Below are 22,382 nucleotides of genomic sequence, written 5' to 3'. Positions count from 1 at the left end.
TCACAGGTGCCTCAGACTGTTTTCCACTCTAAGCAAAGGGTCCCACAACCACCATGTTCAATTAGGCCCCCATACCTCTTCAGCCAGGCCTGACAATAAGACTGGCCTACATTGTGCATCCAGTTTGGACATGTTTTCTCACTGTGATATGGCATTTTTAAAGGTAAAGCCAAAAGGAGTGTTTTATTAGGTGGGTATACTAGAGCTGAGAGATCCAGGCCGAGCTCGGACCAGCCCGAGCCTCACATAGGACGCTGGTCTAACCCCCCCCATCGTGGCCCAGTGCTTGCCAGAAGCAGGGACCGGCCATGAGCCCCACCGGGTGCTTGCCCACGCCTTCAATTTAAAAGAAAAAAAAGACACGCTCTTGTCGGCCTGTATTCCAGTGGCCTGACTGCCAGCATCATGAGGGTCTAGTGAAGGCGTGATATAGAGCAGAGTCACAGCACTGGGAAACAAGTGAGACACAACATTAGAAAAAGAGGAACTTCATGCTTCGTGTTGAAACGTGTCTGGTCAGCATTCTTCCAAATGCTAAAGTCGATGGCTTTCTCTGTAGCATTTGTAAAGAAAGGTCTGTCTTTGGTCTTCTCCTGTTCTCGATATTCTGGTATGTATTTGCTACCTTGCTCCAGCTGTCCTACAAGTTTATGCTTTGCACGTGTGCTTAGCAAGCCTATTCAGGCAAGATATTTTTCACAAGACAAACCCACGCAGTGGTGCAACACCATTGAGCTGACCGGGCTTCAGCCCCCCCACATCCCCCCCACTAAATTTCGGGCTAAGTTGACTCAACATGGCTGACCAACACAGACGTTGCCAGACAGAACAGGATACAAATGTTAAATGATGCCTTCCAGTTCCCCTCCATATCTTCCATTCAAACCGGTGACCCCTTTTGGTCATTTGTCAGGGGTTGGGGGTTGCTTTATGTAGAGTAAGATCACAAACAGCCCTGCGGCATTGTGGCGCTGTTACAGAAGGCTTACGTGGTTACAAAAGTGCTCAGTGTAAAATACAGTTAGGTACAGTCAATCAGGTAGGAGAAACACATTACAAGCCACGCCTCATGTTACGGGTTGGCTTAACGCAATAGATGCAAGTTCAAAACGGGGGTAACATACAATACAGAGCCATGCCTCGAGTTACACAGGGCTAGTTAAGAAATGCAGGAAAAACAGGTAGGCGCAACACATACATTAAAATCCACGTGCCAAGCCTCATGTTATGGGGGGCTTAAGCAAATAAGATGGAGTTTAAGTCCGGATAGGCACGAGGATGAAAGAGCTCAAGTGCAGAGCTTAGGCGAGTACTGCCTCCATTCCGCAAGATGCTGGTGGTGTGGAGGTCAGAAGCAAAGTATATGGGACGTAGGTGAGGGACAGAGTGACGCAAGGAAGAAAGTTAAGTGTTTCTCACAGAGGCGGGAGAGGGGTATGCAACTGCCGTCACTCTTGCTCGCCATTTCCTTCGGCTGGGCAGGGTGAGTGCAGCTCCACATTTTTAAATTACTGGCTGCCCCCCCTGGGCTCTGTGTGCATCTTGTGCCCGGCAAATTGTGAATTTGTGTTTTTGTTGACTATCCCTACTGTTGCTCTCCCCCGTGAGTCCCGTGTCCCTGCCTCCCTCCTCCCGCTCTTGTTCCTCCTTCCCACCCGCCTCCCAACGCGCCCACCCTCCTGATTGGGCTTCCCCTCCCTCATCACTATCCCTCCCTGGGCAGCCTCTGCCCGGCAGCCCCTCGGCTAAGGGCCCCATGCAAAGGGTGACTCCCCTGTTGGTGTCTGCAGGTGTCTGCTGGGGACGCCACCGCCAGCCACCTCCCCTCAGCCCTGCTTACCCTCCTTCCATTCGCCAGCGGTATTCCTCTGCAGTTCTTCCGGTATAACTGCATTGCCCCAGTACCACCCTGTTACCCAGGCCTCTTCTCCCTCTCTAGGACTCTCAAATCTGGTGGCTATCCACTGGTTTAAATTTGCCTTTATCTGCCATACCAAAATTTGCATTGCTTGCATTGTTTAAATTGCTCGTTTCTGCCTCAACTAAAATTGCATTGTGAAACCTAGGCCTTTTCTCCCTCTCTAGGACTCTCAAATCTAGGGGGCTATCCACTGGTTTAAATTTGCCTTTATCTGCCATACCAAAATTTGCATTGCTTGCATTGTTTAAATTGCTCGTTTCTGCCTCAACTAAAATTGCATTGTGAAACCTGGGCCTTTTCTCCCTCTCTAGGACTCTAAAGTGTAGGCTTCTCCTCTCTCCTGTCTTCGAATGTTCTGTGTTTTTCTGCGCTTGCATTCAGATTGCCGTCTTATTGTCCCATAGCTCTACTCACTTGCCTCTCTCTGTCTTGTCTGTCTACCCCTGGTACCTCCTGTCCTACCTACTCTATGGTGCTCTCTGTCTCCCCTATCTTTTCTAACTGCTTCTCTATTGACTATCCCGCTCTCCTCACTAAGTCTGATAGGAAGAAGTTTAAAAAGGACATCCTGGTCTCGAACCCAGGTCTCCCTATCGCCGACACCTACACCAGTGCCTCCTTCAAGGAAACTCTTACCGACATCCTCTTTTTCGTGCCTTCACCTGACCTATGGACCCTTCATATGGTCTCTGTGCTCCCTCCTTTCTCCTCTTCTCCCATTAATGGTGGCACCCGTTGGGATGTCCTCTTGGCCTCCTTCCACTCCTCTAAGGCCATCATTAATGTCTACTCTAATGGGACCGTCTTGGTCCAAGGCCCTCAGGCCAACCTCCACCTCTTTGATAGACGCTTCCCGCGCCTCATCAACTTCCTTTCCTCTCCTGCTGTCCCTCCTCCTCTGTCCTCGGCTACCTTGCCCCCCCCACCCTCGCTCCCCCCCTCCAGTGCTCCTTCACCTCCACAGGGCGTACCTCTGATCTGTACCCCTCCCTGGAAGTCCTTCAAGGATGGCAACCTTCTCCACATTGCTACTCTTAACTCTTGCTCTGCTGTTAAACATTCCACTGATATCTGTCGCCTTCTTGAGGAACTGGACCTTGATGTCCTCGGTCTCACTGAGAAATGGTTCACGGCCAGCTCTGTCACCAGCTTTGACACACTCCGAACCGACGGCTACCAGATCCTCTCCGTGCCTAGGCCCAACCGTGCTGGGGGGGGGTGTTGCCCTTATCTTCCCAGAGTGGATTCCTGCCACTGTCACTCCTACGCAGACCTACTCCTCTTCTGAATGCCTTGTCTGCCGACTCTCTCTCTCTCCTAGCCATTCCCTTACTGTGGCTACTACCTATCGACCACCCGGTCAAATTTCCTCCTTCCTCTCCGAGTGGGCGGATCTCCCCTCCTCACTCCTGTCCTCTACCACTCAACTCCTCTTTCTTGGAGACTTCAACATCCACCTGGATGCCTCCTGTCCCCCCTCTGGACACTTTTGCGACCTCTGCGACTCTCTCTCACTCTCTATTCTCCCATCTGGGCCGACGCATTCTGCAGGGCACACTCTTGATGCTCTGATCTCTTCTGACCTTCCCCTCTCTGTCCCTCTCTCCACTCCTCTCTCCTGGAGTGATCACTTTCTCATATCCTCACAACTCACCCTCCCTAGCCCTCAGGCAAAGCCACATTCATCACTGCCACCCACCTTCTCGGTCATCCGACCCATGAAGCGCGTGTCAGTTGAGGCTTTCGCCGCCACCTTCTCACCCCTCCCTCCCCCTTCGGCTGACTCCCACCCTGACACAGCCCTTTCCACTCTCCACTCTGCTATATCTGATACTCTTGATATCCTTGCCCCTGTCATGAGAATCCGTCTGAAGCCCAAAGCCAAATGTAATTCCTGGTATGACTCGGATCTTGTCACCCTAAAACGCAAGTGCAGGGTGGCAGAGAGGAAATGGCGTGCTTCATGTTCATCCTCTGACAAACTGGCCTGCCGCCTGCTCCAAAGGCAATACCGGCTCTCCGTTCTCACCAAGAAGAGAGCCCTTATCCAAGCCCGCATCTCTGCGGCATCGAACAATTCGGCTGAACTCTTTAAAATCCGCAAGGAACTGGCCAACCCTGCTGCAGTCTCTACCTCTCCCGTCCCCTCCCAGGCCCTCTGCACAGCACTGGCCTCACACTTCATTTCTAAAACTCAGGACATCCTGTCCTCACTCTCCTCCTTTCACCTCCCTCCCTCTATTCCTTGCTCTTCCTCTGGCCCTTCTGCAGCCACCCCTCCTCTCTCCTTCTCTGCCTTTCCCCTTTTCTCTGCCGACAAGGTTTCTAGACAAGTCCGATCTATGAAAGTCTCATCAAAACAGGTTCACCGCTGTTCCTCCAAAACTATCAAGGACCACATCGACTCCCTGGCTCCTGCCCTGGCTGACTTCTGCAATCACTCCTCCGCCGCTGGAGTCTTCCCATCCCCCCTTAAGCACTCCCTTGTGCATCCCCTTCCTAAGAAACCCTCTTCCGACCCCTCCTGCCCGGCTAACTATCGCCCAATCTACATTACTCCCTTCCTGGGCAAGCTCCTGGAGAAACTGGCCATCTCCCAGCTTAATCTCCACGCTGATTCTATTGGTAGTCTTCATGACCATCAGTCTGGCTTCAGAGCTGCCAGAAGCACGGAAACTGCTCTCCTGAACATCCGTGAAGACCTGCTCTCCAAACTTGATTCTAACATTCCGTGTGTTCTCATTTTGCTCGATCTCTCTTCTGCCTTTGATACTGTCAACCATGCTATCCTGCTCGACCGTCTCCGTGATAACCTGGGTATCACTGGTCAGGCTCTGGCTTGGCTGACCTCTTTCCTCTCCAATCGACTCTCCCAGGTCCAACTGGGGTCCTTCCTCTCTGACATCTTTTTCTCTACCTGTGGTGTCCCCCAGGGATCTAACCTCTCTACCTAGCTGTTCAACCAGTATCTGGCACTCCTTGCCCACCGCATCGCCGCTCTCTTCCCCAACTTTTAGTGTTATGCGGATGATACCCAGCTCATTTTGAGGCTACCCTCAGCCTCCCCCTCTCCTTCCCTCATCTCTGACTGCCTGTCTGCTATCCAGGAATGGTGTGCCACTAATGACCTCTGCCTTAATGCCAGTAAGACTGAGATTCTACTCATTGGCACACCCACTCCCTCCTTCCCTGCAGCTCTCTGGCCGGCCTCTCTTGGTCCTCTTCCTGCTCCTACCTGCAAGGCAAAAAACCTCGGTGTCATCTTCGACTCCACACTCTCCTTCTCTCCGCACATATCTGACGTGTCCAAGAAGTCACACTACCAGCTGCACCTCCTCAGAGGTATTCTTTCTTTCCTCTCCTTCCCCCAGAAGCTCACTGTCTCCAGAGCCCTGGTTCTCTCTAAACTGGACTACTGTGACAGCCTCTACCTAAATCTGCCTGCTTCTACTCTCCGCCCTCTGCAACTCATCCAGAACAGGACTGCGAGACTTGTCCTTGGCCTCAAGCCCAGGGACGGTATCTCTCCAGGACTGAAATCTCTACACTGGCTCCCAGTGGCTGCGAGGATCAAGTTCAAAACCCTCTGCATTGTCCACAAGGCCTTCTGGGGCCTGGGGCGAAAATACCTTCATCTCTCTCTTCCTAAATATCTTCCCTCTCGAGCTCTTCGCTCATCCGCTTCCAACTCCCTCAGAGTCAGCCGCTTCTCCAAGCAACGAGTTGGGGGTAGATCTCTCTCCGCGGCAGGGGCCTCTCTCTGGAACAGCCTTCCTGCCTCCCTGAAACTTGAGGAGAATCATCTCCGGTTCCGGAAGCACCTCAAAACCTTCCTCTTTGCTTCTGCTTTCTCTCCCCCTCTCCCCTGCTAAATTCCTGACTGAATTTGCACTGATTCTGCAACAGGGCTACTCTCACCGATCTCGGTCCTTGGCCCTGCCACTCTCCCTTTGCACTGCCTCCCTGGTAACGCCTGCACTGCGGGACTGTCTCTGTATCCCTACAGCCCCCCCTTCCCAGCACTTGTCTGCACTTACCTTGCACTTGCCACCAGCTGGCCCTTATTATTTATCTTGTTATTCTACTATCCCTGTACTGCACTTTCCCCTTCCACTTTCCCCTTCCCCTCCACCCATGCACTTGCGCGATCTGAATGACACCTGGCCTAGTAGGATCGTTGTCTGTCTTCCCTTTGTCCCTCCCTGCCTCGTCGCACCTTGAAACACTTGTGTATAGGCGTGTTACAAATGTCATATCATATCATACCTTAGGGCGAACCGGTGTAGACAGGGAAAGACAGGGCCCTTGCACACAGCCCTTTCAAATAGGCCTAGCTTTGCCCCCCTGCTCCATCGGGACTGCGGATTTGATGAATATTGGAGCCAATGAGCAGGCTGCATGGTGTGGAGACCTCCAAGAGGCCAGGCAAGGGCACGAAGCTGGCGCCCATCTTCGACACTTCTATGAGGCCATTCTGAACCATATAGATGTTGGCTGGCTCAGGCTCTGTGCCCTGTTTGGAAGGGGGGCACTGTCTTCTGCTCCAGGTAGAGGCAGGGGAAAGGACAGATATACAGCTGAGGGTGGTATACAGAGGGGCACAGAGGAGGGGTACAGCTGTACCGGGTGGCAGGCAGGAGACAGGCGGCCACCGTCCAGCAAGTCAGGTGGTGCGATGGGAGATGGGATGGCTGAGGTCTTAGCCATTTCTTCTATGCATTGCTGCAAATTGGTATACCCTGAACGCTAGAGACTAGGTATTATTTACTGGAGAAATTAGGTAAGCGCAGTTGGATTTGTAATTTGCACCAATAAAATGCAAAATCAGTAAAACAAACTCTGTGAAATGGTTAACCAGATCAAAATGCTAAATAAGTGCAACCAATGTTGAAACTAGTTTGACATTTTTCCAAACGTTAAATGCAGTAAAAATGTGTGCCTATGTTACTGGATTGTTTTTACAGAGATACAAGTTGGAAACAATCCTAAAAAAATCTTCCAATGTATCCTTGCTTGTAAAAGAATCCAAAATAAATGCAGTAAAAATGCGTAGTGTTGCTGGATTGGTTTTATTGAGAAACAAGTTGAATAAAATTCTAAATAAATCCTCCACTTTAAGTCCAAACAATCGTTGCTTGTCAAAAAATCCAAAATAAATCCTGTAAAAATCCCTTCCTGCCAATCAGTGTTAGTGGATTGCTTTTACTGAAAAACAAGTCAGTAAAAATCCAAAATAAATCCTGTAGAAATGCGTGCCTGCCAATTAGTGTTAGTGGATTGCTTTTACTGAGAAACAAGTCAGTAAAAATCCAAAATAAATCCTCTAACCCAAGACAAATAAATCCTTGCTTGGAAAAATCCACAAAAACTCCAAAATAAATCCCAAAAAAATCTGCAGTTTGAAAACAAGCCAGAAGCAATCCCCAAACAATCCAAAAAGTGGATTTCTCTTTTACTAGGGAGGAGACATAAGGATGCACCCCGGCGCTCCTCTTTATGGATCCAGGCCCTCAGTTTTAAGTGTACACACTAGCACCAGACTCACCCTGCCTGGTAGTTTTACTGAGCCAGCATTGCTAGAGAAACTTACTACAGGCATAAATCTACTGCTGTGAGTCCAACAGCAGTGGTTGGCAGCCTGGCTGCATGCACAGACATTAACTGAGACATAATCCCACTGCAGTGGTTATCGCAGAGACTCTCTTTATGCTGTACGCATCTGTACATGTACAATAATATATTAATCAGGGCGATAAAGCTTGCTATGCAACCAACCTGTGACCAGTGTTCCTTTCAGGCCACTGCAGTTGTATTACAAAAAGAACAGAGGATTGTATGTGTAGAGAGTCCCTCCCGTTCAAGGAAACGGTTTCATATGTTATTAGCAGAGAGATGTGTGTCCACTAGCCACGCTCTTAATGTTAGATTATTTTAGTATTTCGAATACTGGTTGTATATAATGTTGCTTTGTTATATTTAATTTGAACATATATTGGTGACACTCAACTGAAATTGTTCAAATCGCGGGTCTGCGCATTCGTCAAGGTATGCACACTATATTCGTCAGCCGTACCCGAAGTGACAACCTGCGCATGCTCTATAGCAAATTCACTCCACAGAGATGGCGCCGGAAGCGATGTTCTGCGCATACTCTGTAGCAAAGCCATTTCACAGAGATGGTGCCGGAAGCGATAATCAGCGCAGCTGGTGCCGGAATCGATCTTCTGCACATGCTCTGTAGCAAAGCCACTTTACAGAGATGGTGCCGGAAGCGATGTTCTGCGCATACTCTGTAGCAAAGCCATTTCACAGAGATGGTGCCGGAAGCGATAATCAGCGCAGCTGGTGCCGGAATCGATCTTCTGCACATGCTCTGTAGCAAAGCCACTTTACAGAGATGGTGCCGGAAGCGATGTTCTGCGCATACTCTGTAGCAAAGCCATTTCACAGAGATGGTGCCGGAAGCGATAATCAGCGCAGCGGGTGCCGGAATCGATCTTCTGCACATGCTCTGTAGCAAAGCCACTTTACAGAGATGGTGCCGGAAGCGATGTTCTGCGCATACTCTGTAGCAAAGCCATTTCACAGAGATGGTGCCGGAAGCGATAATCCGCGCAGCTGGTGCCGGAATCGATCTTCTGCACATGCTCTGTAGCAAAGCCACTTTACAGAGATGGTGCCGGAAGCGATGTTCGCGCATACTCTGTAGCAAAGCTATTTCAAAGGTGTGGTGCCGGAAGCGATAATCTGCGCATGCTCTGTTGCAAAGTCTCGACACAGAGGTGGTGCCATCTGCGCATGCTCAGAGTCATAAGTAAAGACTGTTGGAACTGGACGCTCTCGTGCGCTCTGCCCTCGAGGCCGGTAAACGTGCAATGTTTAAAAAAAAATATATATGTTTAAGGCCGAAGAATGTGGCCTGGGGTTGGGGGGAAGACCGGTCCGGGGCTGAGCTTCCAGGGTGGTGCGGGCATGCTGGCTGACCCTGGGCTCTCCCCTTTTATAAACCAAGAAAGAGAAACTCTGGTTAAATGGAGAAAGTGGGAGGTGAACAATTAAACACATATATTCCCACGTTTAGTTGATATAAATATTTCTTAAGGTTTTGCTTTGAGTTTCATGTGCCTAAATAATCCTTTCTTTATAGCAATGCCTTGAAAAGAACCCACATTATAATAAACTAGCCTTTCATAATGTTAAAGGACATTTGTACCGCGCACTATCACCACCGGAGTGGTCCCCTGGCGGCTCTGAAAGAGGAGGGGAGGTTGAGTTAGTGGGAGGAAGCAGGAAAAGTGCACGAGAGCCAGCGATGTGCTGTTGGCGGCCTCAGCCCTGTGGGCCTGGGGTGTTTGCGGCCAGGAGTCATCATGTACTGTTGTGCGAGTCTATGTGTGTTTTTCTTTTGTTGTTGCAATGTAGTGAAGTTTGTGCGGTTTGTTGTGCTGTAGGTTTTGGTTGTGTTTGGTTTGGAGTTTGAGAGGTGTATGCAGAAAGGGAAAAGTTAGTAGGGTTGGTTAGTTTGCGTCTCTATCCTGAGTTGGGGCGCTCGGCTTGTGTAGTCTCCCCTGATGCGGCTTTGTCCTGATCTGGGTCCGACTGGCATATAAGGTTCCTTACTCCTCTGGCTCCCACCTCTAACATGGTCTCTCATAGCTCCCCTTATCCTCACTTCATACTCCTGTGGCCAGTGCGCCTGCCAATGTCAACCTCTAAGGTAATGTGGTGATTGCCAATATCTCGACAATTCCACACCACTGTGGTGCCTGGCGGTAACTAAGGGTCGGGTGAAAGTGTTGGTCGGATTGTCTGGGTTAGTTGACTCAGTCTCCGTGCGTGCCGCCTGTGTTCCAGTCTATTTGGTGTCATCCGTCCTGGTGCCGTGGGAGTTACCCTCTCTGGTCGGGGATGTCCTTGTCCTTTCCGGTTTAGTCATCCTTTTTTCGGTTTTGGTTTGCAGATTTAGTCTGTGGTGTTGAAGAGCCAGGTTTTTTGTGATTTCCTGAATTTTAGGTGATTTTGAGTGTTTCTTATTTCTTTTGATGTTGTTCCAGGTTTTTGCGGCTAAGTGGTAGAAGGAGGTGCCACTAACCTTAAACTATATAGTCCTAAAAATATGTTGAGCAATACTAGTACGACTTTGTTCTCTCCATCCTGCATAGGAGGTAACAGTAGCACCAGCCAAAGTAACGTGATTCTAATCTCACTTGGGTCTTAACCCCATAAGCATTGCTGCAGCATTATGCTCCCTTCCCATTTCTTATCCCGCATTCACATTTCTTGAAGAGCAAAAGCCCCTGCGTGTAGCTCCCTACCCCCATCAGTGTCTACCCCTTAACATGTGTGACAGACATGGGGAGAGCCGCGCTGCTGCTGGAGCTCCAACTTTCACACAAGCGCGAGCGCTGGAAAGGCCGAATTTACAGGGGGGTCCTGCAGACACCCTATCAGGCTGCCTGAAGCAAAAGCAGGACTTATTGCATCCCCGGGAGGGGCTCTGTCCACGCGGGACCCGAGCTGTCATTTGTGGGCAGTCTCACAAAAACAGACGGTTGCTCCCCACCTCCCCAGGCGGCAAAGCTGTGCAGTGAAGTGTTCTCTCCGGTGTGGGTGAGGGTCACCCTGGGATCTGTGTTCTCTCTGGTGTGGGTGAGGGTCACAAGGTGAGAGTCGCCCTGGGATCTGTATTCTCTCCGGTGTGGGGGAGGGTCACCTTGGGATCTGGGGTGGGTGAGGGTCACCCTGGGATCTGTGTTCTCTCTGGTGTGGGTGAGGGTCACCCTGGGATCTGGGGTGGGCGGGTGAGGGTCATCTTGGGATCTGTGCTCTCTCTGGTGTGGGTGAGGGTCACCCTGGAATCTGTTCTCTCCGGTGTGGCTTAGGGTCACCCTGGGATCTGTGTTCTCTCTGGTGTGGGTGAGGGTCACAAGGTGAGGGTCACCCTGGGATCTGTGTTCTCTCCGGTGTGGGGGAGGGTCACCTTGGGATCTGGGGTGGGTGGGTGAGGGTTACCCTGGGATCTGTGTTCTCTCCGGTCTGGGTGAGGGTCAACCTGGGATCTGGGGTGGGTGGGTGAGGGTCACCCTAGGATCTGTGGGGCGGTGCAGTTAGGATGGCACTGGATCTGCCTGCCTGATCTGGAGGACTGTCCTAGTGGGGTGGGGGGATCCTACGTGGCACAATGCCCCACGTCATTTAGGATGTGTTCATCCATTCCTGCATTTCTTCTTTGCCTTTTGGCACTTGCATTCCTGGCTTTATGATTGGAAAAGCAAAACTACATGTCTGCGTTTTTTGTGATTTTTATAATTGTATAATTCCTTATGCATTTTTATTGCTTCACATTCATTTAATGAAAAATAAAAACGGGAAATAGTTTTTCATCCCCCAAAGATACTGGGGTGTTTGCAAACCTCTCAACCTATTGACTCTCCAGGGCTTGTGAAATCAGGTGTGCTTGGGGTTGTGTGGCGTGTGACACCAATGGGAAGTATTGCATTTTTTAAATGTTGGTGAAAATGTTCCTGTGCGGATGAGCCCATTGAAATCTCTGGAAGGGAGTGGGGTGTTGGGAGGGTGACAGTATGTTCACAGCAGGGGCCACCCACCAAATGCGGTGAGTTGAGAGGTGTGTGTGGATCTCTCGACAATAGCAATCGATCTGTAACCCTCAACAGCACCCACCCATGTGTCTGACCTCTCTTGGGCTGCTTAGTCGAGCCTTGCCAGCCACCCAAGTCCTAGAACGGCAACATGCACACATGCATCTCCTAAACTGACCCCTAGTACTCTCCAATGATATCGACACCGGTCACCAAGGGCGTTCAACTAAGGAAAAAGCGCATTGAGGCCACACAAGTCGGGAAAAGAGTCCTATATAAATAACCAAACGCAATACAATACAATGGCTACTCTGAAGGGAATGAGAAGGAATTGAAACAATCAGGAAAGGGGGGAGGGTGGGCTTTAATGGTAACTGAGGGGGCTTTAAAGGTTACTGGATTCTTTGAGGGAGATTATCGTCCCGAACAGACTCCTGGGATTTGGCTGGAAGAAGGTGGATGGTGGCTCTGAAAACTGACCAGAAGGGTTCGGAGGAATGTGACCTGAGGGGAGAGCAAGAGCATCTATGTAAATAAGACCGACAGGCTTTTTAGTGATATGTTTTCTAGTGACATACTTTATTTTATGTAGGTTTCCTGATACAGTGAAATGAAAATTAGCGTCCAATGAAAGCTTGAAGTACGAAAAACCTTAAGAGGTTAGTTTATATGTATTTGTTTGAAGCAGAACATTAATACATACTACAGAATTACCAACACTAAATTACACATTACAGAGGAATGTGAAACAAATCCAAGAGATAGAACTTCAAGTTAATAAAGCCCTGATGATGGCTGGTATATCCGAAACGCGTTCGCTAAATGCACAATAACTTGAACTTGCATCTGAATAGCGGTCAAGCGACCTGACTAGCTTATTGTGACGCATTCCTGAATATATGTGAGGATGACAAAAATCCTGTTGTTTCAAATTGTTTGTTTATCAAAACTGATGAAAGTTGAATGGTGAAATAGAACCGTATGTTTTCATTTTATGTGTTTGTGAATTGGAGCAAAAATATTTTATGATCTACTAAAAGGATTGTTGAACTGATAGAAATAATCAAACCATACAAGCTATTTGTTGTATGTTGAAACACTACACAAAAACATTTGAATATCAGTACAAGAATTATAAAGTACATCAGTACATCTTATACAAAGAATTACTTATTTGTATAAGGGCCGCCGCCGCCGATATATCGACTTTGTTGTGAAACTAATGGAACCTCTGACTTGATGCTAGCCACGGCCTTCTGATTGGCCAGTCAACCTCCCATAGGCATTTGTGGGGCCCCAACGAAGGCAACCACAAAGTCTCCTGACTGAGCCCTGACAGAGCTCGACGAGCGCCGTGCCCCAAGGACCATGCCTCTCTTTTGCGCCAAGGACCATGCCTCTCTTGTGCGCCAAGGACCATGCTTCTTTTGTGCCCCAAGGACCATGCTTCTTTTGTGCCCCAAGGACCATGCTTCTCTTGTGCGCCAAGGACCATGCTTCTCTTGTGCGCCAAGGACCATGCTTCTCTTGTGCGCCAAGGACCATGCTTCTCTTGTGCGCCAAGGACCATGCTTCTCTTGTGAGCCAAGGACCATGCTTCTCTTGTGCGCCAAGGACCATGCCTCTCTTGTGCGCCAAGAACCATGCTTCTCTTGTGCGCCAAGGATCATGCTTCTCTTGTGCGCCAAGGACCATGCCTCTCTTGTGCCCCAAGGCACATGCTTCTCTTGTCAGCCGTTAACCAGCTGCCTGCATCTGTGCAAGATAACTACTATATCCATCACGAAATGACACTATCTATACTTACAAACGTGAGCCCACACTTGTGTAGCCCCAGTCACCCCATAGAGTTTATACTCCTGGCGTCATACCCAGGCAAGCACTAGCGTTAACTATATTTACAAACTACCCAGCATGCCGTAATGACTCTGCACTCAGATTGTCTGCCGGTAGTATGTTGAGAAGTGTCTTAGTAAAACCCTTCAGTTTACTGCCTATATGTGATGCTGCTTCCGATTGTTGATAACTACAGCTGTATCACTAGGCGCCCTATTCGTATTGTCATCTACTATCTACTGCCGACTTGTAGCCTTGAAGTCCATTTACGATTAGTTTCTCGTTCCTTTTCCCCTCCATTTTCTAATACGGCAAAGGCCACCTGGCAACTGTGGCACCTGCGAACCCTGCAGTACTGTAATACTGTGCCTATTCAGCCCTAGTCTTGCCTACCCATACCTTAACCATGCGGCACTCCTCAGACCACTCTGCAAGGCCACTCATTATTTTGACCTGATGTTGTGTTTTAATGCCTCTACATGCGGAAGTGAATTACCGACATCACTGCTCTAAACTGCCACACATTACCCTATGCTATTTGACTTGTTAAATGTTCAGACCTGACTCTCTTGCCTTAACAAGTATCACTGCAACTGCCAGTTAAATTGTGCCACCTGCAACTGTCTTATGTACTTTAGCGAATCTGGCATAGCGAACTTGGTGACCGCCGGATCTCATTGTTTTGGCGATGCCCATCTGACCTGCTGACCTACCCACTTGCCAAGATCATATTTCACTCTGTACATGCACCATCGCATTGGTTGCACACTTCTGCTACTTTACGCTTCACCTTCCCTGACCGGGTCATACCCCAACACTAACAGTGTCTTATCAAACCAGCCCAGTACCACTGCGATATTTCAGTGCGCTATGTTATGCTCAGCACGCACCATTAGCTCTAATCCGCCACCGCTAGAGAGCACTACCCCATCCGCCTTCCCACCCCTGTGCCTTCAGAACAATATCAGCACCATGCCTACTTCCACTACGTTACCCCCCCCCAACCCATATCTGAACTCACCTGCATTATGGTACATTCACTTTGCAGCCAAACCTACTCCCAATCATCCATGCACTCTGCATCTCAGGAACCTCAGACTAGACTCCAGATTCCTTTGCATAGCCCACGCAGATTGTCAATCACACCATATCATTACCACACCATATCATTACCACTGCGAAATCGCCCATTATTCCTGCCAATCCCACTCAAAGACCATCAGGTATCAAGAACACCCCTTCCAAAACTCTGTCGAGCAATAACATCAGTAACGCTTCCACAGCCAAAGATACCTTGATCAAGGGTGCCCCTGTCAATCGCAGGTCATTAAGACCTGGTTACTCGCAGCAGCTGGTCCACTACTCTCACTCGCCATCCCCAATGACTATTCCATCAGTAAATGCGACCGTAATACTAAACAATCTAAAGACAGAGGTGTTGCTTTCATTTACAGAAGCTCCTTTGGTCTTAGACTCATCCCTAATAAGCACATTCCGTCAGCAGAGTTACTATCTGTCAAATTACCTATATTACATAACCAAACTGCCACCCTACACCTTAACTACAGACCTATAGGACCAGTTTGCACATTTGCAGATGACATCACCTCCCTCCTAGCAGCAAACACCAAGCCTAATTCCCCTAATTGGATAATTTGTGATCTCAATCTTGGTTTCTAAGATCCTAACGACCTTAAAGCTTTGGATATTGCTAGTACTTTAACTGATCTGGGCTTTACCCATCGCATTCAGGAACCCACTCTCAACAAGGGGAGAACCCTTGACTGATTGGTCGATCCGAACTGCAGCATCAATTTAGTGGCTAACACACCTTGCGCCTGGTCAGATCATCACACAATCGCCTTTAACAACAACCAATGCTCTAAACAGATCATTGCACCATCCATCAGCACGAGAAACAAAAGGGACACATAACAAGGGAGAACCTGCTCCCCCTTATCCTACCCATACCAAATAATGCTGCAGTGTCGTGTACGGACCACACAGTCTTAGTCGATACCTTCAGTCAAACCATACTTACAGCCATGAATACTATTGCTCCAATTAAATTGCAGAAACCCAAACCTCGCGCACATCTCAACACGTAGTTCACACCACACCTGAGTGCACTTTGCAAGGAAAAGAGAAACTGTGAGGCCCGTTGGAAAAGCCTTCCTTTTACTGCAAATAAGGACAGCCTTATCATAGCCTCCCTCAACTACAAAGAGGCTATTTTACAAGCTAAAAAAGACGCATACAACAAGCACATTCTGCAAGCAGAATCTAACACCAAAGAGCTCTTTAAAATACTTAAAGAACTAGAATCACCGTCAGTCCCACCTGACACTTGTATTAAAGACAGTACTTGGTGTTCCAATATACAAAAAGCCCTATTCGACAAAATCCCCACGTTACAAACCAAAATTAATGCAAAAAAAAAAACAGTCTACCGACTGACTCGCAGTACAGCACCCCCTTCGGAAAAACTGTCCCTCACCCTCACACCCATAAACCTTTTAGCTTCTCGCCACTCTCTATTAAAGTGGTAGAAAACATCATCAGTAAACTCAAACTCTCCAATTGTCAGGGTGACACGTGCCCAGCCCCCATCATCAAGGAGGCTACCCATGAATTGGCACCTTTCATCACCGCCCTTATCAACTCTTCATTCAACACAGACATCGTCCCAGATAACCTGAAGGAAGCCTGGGTCATCCCCCTCCTCAAAAAACCATCCCTAGACCCGAGCACCCCTACTAATTATCGGCCCATTACCACCGTCCCCTTCTTACTTAAAATTCTGGACCGAGCTGCCTATCTGCAGATCCAGGAGTACCTCGAATCCAATAAACTCCTCGGCCTCAGACAATCCGGTTTCCGACCGAGGCACGGAACCAAAACTGCCCGTATTGATTTAAAAACTCAAATTGAGGACCTTCAAGACAATGGCAAGCTGGCCCTCTTACTATTGCTAGACCTATCAGCAGCATGTGATCTGGTTGACCATCAAATCCACTGCCATCATCTCAAATCTGCAGCCCATTTTTCCGACAAAGCCACTACCTGGATTAAATCCTTCCTGGCTAATAGATCCATGAGGGTCTTCTCCCCTTCGGCCTTCGCTGAACCCTCGCCAGTTCTGTGCGGTGTCCCTCAAGGTTCTTGTGTTTCTCCTACACTCTATAACGTGTTCACAAAACCGTTCTTCGCTATTCTTGACTATTTGGGTGTCACCTAAACTAATTACGCAGATGACACCCAAATACGCATCCCTATCTCGGGGTCCATGCAGTTGACACCAAAGCCTTAAATGATGTCTATCAGGTCATCCAGGCATGGATGGCAGAACATAGGCTCTGTCTTAACGACGATAAAACAAAGCTACTCATCCTGGGCTCCCACCACAGACTCAACAGACTGCATCCAACTTTCAAATCCTTCATGATTGACGGCAATACCATCAAGGTATCTAACAACACGAAAACACTAGGCATTTATCTCGACTCGACCCTATCTCTTACTCATCACAGCATGTCGACAATTCCTTACCACGGCTAATTGCACCACCCTTGCTAGAACCCTTATGTCGAAACTCGACTGCTGCAATGCGCTTTATCTAGGAACTAGTCAAAGGAACCTAAGCAAGCTACAGGTTTCCCGAAATAACGCCATCAAGGCAGCACTCAATATTCCTAGGAACCAGCATATCTCTGACAGCAGACGCAGCCTGGATTGGGTCTCTGTCCCACAAAGAAGTTCCCTCAAAACTCTCGCACTCACGCACAAATGTTTGGCTAACCACGCTCCAAAATACCTGGCGAACCGGTTCACACCCCACACCTCCAGCCGCCCAAATAGAGCAGCCCAAGCTCACTGCCTTTCTCTAACAAGGTTCAAGCTTCAGAAAGCAGGGGGTCCAGTTTCCCGGTACTTGCCACCAAATTGTGGAACTCGTTTCCCAATTCACTCAGATCTGAATCCTCCTTCTATGCCTTCAAGAGAAAAGCTAAAATGGGGCTTATATCGCAGGACACTCAAAACCTCCATCCGCCTAATAACCTACTCTGCTCCCAGCTACTTTATGGTGTCAGGTTCTGCCCCTCTGTCTAACCACCTTGTAATTATCTTGTAAATATTCTTTAGTATTTTTTTGTAATTATTGTGTCTGTTATCGTTCTATGCATACCATGTAACTGTAACTGCAAGAAATGCGCCCAGATGCCTTTGGGAGAGGCGCGCTATATAAATAAATAAAATACAAGACAAAGATGTTAAGGTCGTCATTGGAACCCACAAGAGTGCATATGGGCGACTGGCAAGAGTGCATAGGGGCTACCGGCAAGAGTGCATAGGGGCTACCGGCAAGAGTGCATTGGGGCGACCGGCAAGAGTGCATAGGGGCGACTGGTTGGCGGCAACAGGGTATCTTCACTTTGGTCTCCTCAGGCCTGGAGCTGACACCCCATTGCACCAGAAGTCAATAAACACAGAAAATTACCAGATTTATATCCTACTAGCTCTGAAAACTGACCAGAAGGGTTCAGAGGCATGTGACCAGAGGGGAGGGCATATGTGCCATCTCGCCCCATGGCATGTCTCACAATCGATTCCATGTCATGAGGGTCCCCAGCATTCAGGCCTGACACTTTGGAAAAAGGCACTTGGTATGTTTGGGCTTACTGGCACATGTTATCATGGGGAAATTAAAATGTGCACTTAGACACCCAGGACTGGGTAAAAATGAGTCTGTGTGAGAGGCCATCTGCAGCTAGAGGACGGGGAGGGGATGGGAGTTCTGAAACTGAAGAGCGCGTCATCTTATAAGAAGGCCTAATGTGGGCTGCAAGAGGGGATGAATGAAGCCTCTCTGTAGGATCCAGGAGGGGATCTGCGCATGGAGGATTGGGCTCAAGAGGATCAGGGGCTCTAAAGTTCAGGAGCTCTAAGGTGCAAGGGTACATACTCTAAGGAGAGTCAAGAAAGAGCTCAGAGAAACCCCTTCAAGGTTACAGGAAGGGGCTCTGAGGTGGGGGATTCCAGGGGTGAGGTTGCCTACTGAAAGCAGGTGGTCAGGAGATTATGGGAGGAAAGCAGGCTGGGTCTCTGGGGCGTGGAGGTGACAGAGTGGCGGGGTAGGTATAATTCACTAGATCTTACAGCCTGAGTGGGAGGCTATAGTTACTAGACCGAGTACAGGGAAAGCCTCAGCAGAGTGGAGTGGGGTTGTCTGTGCTAAGGAGAGTGGTGGTGGGCGGAGAGTGTGGTGCAGTATAGTCTGCAGCTGGGACTAAATCACTGTGTGCTGGAGCTTGCAGTATGTACAATAAGATGTTTGTGCAGCAATGCCATTTCACCAAAGTTGAGAGCAATTGTACTTCAAATGGATATACAGTAAGGCCTCACTAGGCGGCTATTTCTAAACTTATTGAACATTGTCATTTCTAACAGAAACGATGCACGCATGAAACATCAGAGATGCCAGAGGTAATCCTTGACTAGGGTGCTGTGCAAGGCCAGTTCACCAGTGTAAAGAAAATGCAAATAATCAAAATACATCCAGGTATGCCGGTGAGACTTCTCTGCTATGTTACCTATTGGTAGGCGGTGTTAGTCCCCCTTTATTGGAGTCCATAGGACTCATGGGGATTTCGATGGAATTACTGCCGACGGTAATTCCACCGATTTTGCTGTTTTTTCTGTTAAGTGGCGGATTTACCTCCAGCTTTTTGCTGGAGGCGAATCCTCCACTCCACCGCCTAACTTCTAGTACTGCGGGGCATTAATGCAGCGGTAACTGAGTTACCACTCTGTTACCACTGATTTGTACTGCACTGTCGTACGCCATAGGCCCCAGTGTATTTACAAATGAACATGTTCGGGGTGAAATGTTGCTTGCTAGACTGCGTGTGGCTTTTGGAAAATATTAGGTGCTGCATAAGAAGGAAATTAACAAAATGAGGTGCATATCATACTTTGTATATTTGTATTGTCATCTTGAATTGATGCACATCTCTACATTTTGCTATTTTAGGTGCAGCAATTTTCCCTTTTTTTAAATTCTGCTTTGTTTGTTACTTAGTTTGTTTCTGGCTGAAACTTAGCTCAAGTGCTTTACAACAGCAGGGTGCCCACATTGGTCTTGGTATTTTATACAGTAGCGCAGTACTGCTGGTGGAGCGAAGATGCCAGCATTGGTCTTGGTATTTTATACAGTAGTGCAGTACTGCTGGAGGGAGGGTGTCGGCATTGATCTTGGTATTTTATACAGTAGTGCAGTACTGCTGGAGGGAGGACGCCTTCATTGGTCTTTGTATTTTATACAGTAGCGCAGTCCTGCTGGAGGGAGGGTGCCCGCATTGGTCTTGGTGTTTTATACAGTAGCACAGTACTGCTGCTGGAGGGAGGGTGCCAGCATTGGTCTTAGAGTTTTATACAGTAGCGCAGTACTGCTGGTGGAGGGAGGGTGCCAGCATTGGTCTTGGTATTTTATACAGTAGTGCAGTACTGCTGGTGGAGGGAAGATGCCAGCATTGGTCTTGGTATTTTATACAGTAGTGCAGTACTGTTGGAGGGAGGATGCCTTCATTGGTCTTTGTATTTTATACAGTAGCGCAGTACTGCAGGTGGGGGGAGGATGCCAGCATTGGTCCTGGTATTTTATACAGTAGTGCAGTACTGCTGGAGGGAGGGTGCCCACATTGGCCTTGCTCTTTTATACAGTAGCACAGTACTGCTGGAGGAGGGAGGGTGGCAGCATTTGTCTTGGCATTTTATACAGTAGCGCAGTACTGCTGGAGGGAGGCTGGCTGCATTGGTCTTGGTATTTTATACAGTAGTGCAGTACTGCTGGTGGAGGGAGCGTGCCAGCATTGGTCTTGGTATTTTATACAGTAGTGCAGTACTGCTGGAGGAGGGAGGGTGGCAGCATTGGTCTTGGCATTTTATACAGTAGTGCAGTACTGCTGCTGGAGGGAGGGTGCCAGCATTGGGCATGGTGTTTTATACAGCAGTGCATTACTGCTGGAGGGAGGGTGCCAGCATTGGTCTTGGTGTTTTATACAGTAGTGCAGTACTGCTGGTGGAGGGAGGGTGCCAGCATTGGTCTTGGTATTTTATACAGTAGTGCAGTACTGCTGGTGGAGGGAGGGTGCCAGCATTGGTCTTGGTATTTTATACAGTAGTGCAGTACTGCTGGTGGAGGGAGGCTGGCTGCATTGGTCTTGGTATTGTATACAGTAGTGCAGTACTGCTGGAGGAGGGAGGGTGGCAGCATTGGTCTTGGCATTTTATACAGTAGTGCAGTACTGCTGCTGGAGGGAGGGTGCCAGCATTGGGCATGGTGTTTTATACAGCAGTGCATTACTGCTGGAGGGAGGGTGCCAGCATTGGTCTTGGTGTTTTATACAGTAGCGCAGTACTGCTGGAGGAGGGAGGGTGCCAGCATTGGTCTTGGTATTTTATACAGTAGTGCAGTACTGCTGGTGGAGGGAGGGTGCCAGCATTGGTCTTGGTATTTTATACAGTAGTGCAGTACTGCTGGAGGGAGGGTGCCCACATTGGTCTTGCTCTTTTATACAGTAGCACAGTACTGCTGGAGGAGGGAGGGTGGCAGCATTGGTCTTGGCATTTTATACAGTAGCGCAGTACTGCTGGAGGGAGGCTGGCTGCATTGTTCTTGGTATTTTATACAGTAGTGCAGTACTGCTGGCGGAGGGAGCGTGCCAGCATTGGTCTTGGTATTTTATACAGTAGTGCAGTACTGCTGGAGGAGGGAGGGTGGCAGCATTGGTCTTGGCATTTTATACAGTAGCGCAGTACTGCTGGAAGGGAGGCTGGCTGCATTGGTCTTGGTATTTTATACAGTAGTGCAGTACTGCTGGTGGAGGGAGCGTGCCAGCATTGGTCTTGGTATTTTATACAGTAGTGCAGTACTGCTGGAGGAGGGAGGGTGGCTGCATTGGTCTTGGCATTTTATACAGTAGTGCAGTACTGCTGCGCTGGAGGGAGGGTGCCAGCATTGGGCATGGTGTTTTATACAGCAGTGCATTACTGCTGGAGGGAGGGTGCCAGCATTGGTCTTGGTGTTTTATACAGTAGCGCAGTACTGCTGGTGGAGGGAGGGTGCCAGCATTGGTCTTGGTATTTTATACAGTAGTGCAGTACTGCTGGTGGAGGGAGGGTGCCAGCATTGGTCTTGGTATTTTATACAGTAGTGCAGTACTGCTGGTGGAGGGAGGCTGGCTGCATTGGTCTTGGTATTTTATACAGTAGCGCAGTACTGCTGAAGGAGGGAGGGTGGCAGCATTGGTCTTGGCAATTTATACAGTAGTGCAGTACTGCTGCTGGAGGGAGGGTGCCAGCATTGGGCATGGTGTTTTATACAGCAGTGCATTACTGCTGGAGGGAGGGTGCCAGCATTGGTCTTGGTGTTTTATACAGTAGCGCAGTACTGCTGGTGGAGGGAGGGTGCCAGCATTGGTCTTGGTATTTTATACAGTAGTGCAGTACTGCTGGTGGAGGGAGGGTGCCAGCATTGGTCTTGGTATTTAATACAGTAGTGCAGTACTGCTGGTGGAGGGAGGCTGGCTGCATTGGTCTTGGTATTTTATACAGTAGCGCAGTACTGCTGGAGGAGGGAGGGTGGCAGCATTGGTCTTGGCATTTTATACAGTAGTGCAGTACTGCTGCTGGAGGGAGGGTGCCAGCATTGGGCATGGTGTTTTATACAGCAGTGCATTACTGCTGGAGGGAGGTGCCAGCATGGGTCTTGGTGTTTTATACAGTAGCGCAGTACTGCTGGTGGAAGGAGGGTGCCAGCATTGGTCTTGGTATTTTATACAGTAGTGCAGTACTGCTGGTGGAGGGAGGGTGCCAGCATTGGTCTTGGTATTTTATACAGTAGTGCAGTACTGCTGGTGGAGGGAGGGTGCCAGAATTGGTCTTGGTATTTTATACAGTAGGGCAGTACTGCTGGAGGGAGGAAGGGTGCCCGCATTGGTCTTGGTATTTTATACAGTAGCGCA

The 22,382-nt window shown here is 48.9% G+C and overlaps 1 protein-coding gene across 1 annotated transcript in view; it reads left to right on the top strand.

Annotated features, from left to right (window-relative positions):
* The first annotated feature begins 8,718 nt into the window (after nt 1-8,718).
* Nucleotides 8,719-22,382, top strand: part of LOC138452967 (zinc finger protein 208-like) — a 141,592-nt gene continuing 127,928 nt past the window's right edge. Inside the window, exon 1 of the mRNA XM_069605336.1 lies at nt 8,719-8,785. The gene's annotated coding sequence lies outside the window, so the exon portion shown is untranslated. The remainder of the gene's footprint in view (nt 8,786-22,382) is intronic.

The sequence above is a fragment of the Ambystoma mexicanum genome, chromosome 4p, assembly GCF_040938575.1.
Source record: "Ambystoma mexicanum isolate Mex_15411 chromosome 4p, UKY_AmexF1_1, whole genome shotgun sequence".
Taxonomy (NCBI): Eukaryota; Metazoa; Chordata; class Amphibia; order Caudata; family Ambystomatidae; genus Ambystoma; species Ambystoma mexicanum.
Note: the sequence above shows the minus strand (reverse complement) of the source record. Positions and strands in the feature narration are given on the sequence as shown.